This window comes from Penaeus monodon, chromosome 20 (genome assembly GCF_015228065.2).
Source record: "Penaeus monodon isolate SGIC_2016 chromosome 20, NSTDA_Pmon_1, whole genome shotgun sequence".
Taxonomy (NCBI): domain Eukaryota; kingdom Metazoa; phylum Arthropoda; class Malacostraca; order Decapoda; family Penaeidae; genus Penaeus; species Penaeus monodon.
The window spans coordinates 46575832-46576074 of record NC_051405.1 but is presented as its reverse complement, the minus strand read 5'-3'; the positions used below and the strand labels follow the sequence as shown (position 1 = coordinate 46576074).

Here is a 243-nt window from a genome sequence, read left to right as displayed (position 1 = left end):
CCCCTTTTTCCGGGAAAGGAAAGGGGGAAAAACAACCCCAAAAAAAACAAAAAAATTTTTGTTCGGGCGTGCAGGCGGTCAAAAGGGCCCCGAAAAGGAATACAAAAACCAACAAAAAAAACCCCAAAAAATTTTGGTTTTGGGGTGTGGGGGGGAAAGGTTTGGGGTTCCGGAAACGGGGCTACAAAACCAACCCCCAAACAAAAACAACCCCCCCCAAACAAAACAAAATTCACAGGAAAA

General features: G+C 44.9%; 1 pseudogene; it reads right to left on the bottom strand.

Annotated features, from left to right (window-relative positions):
• Positions 1-243, bottom strand: part of LOC119586028 — an 8276-nt pseudogene that overhangs the window by 3726 nt on the left and 4307 nt on the right.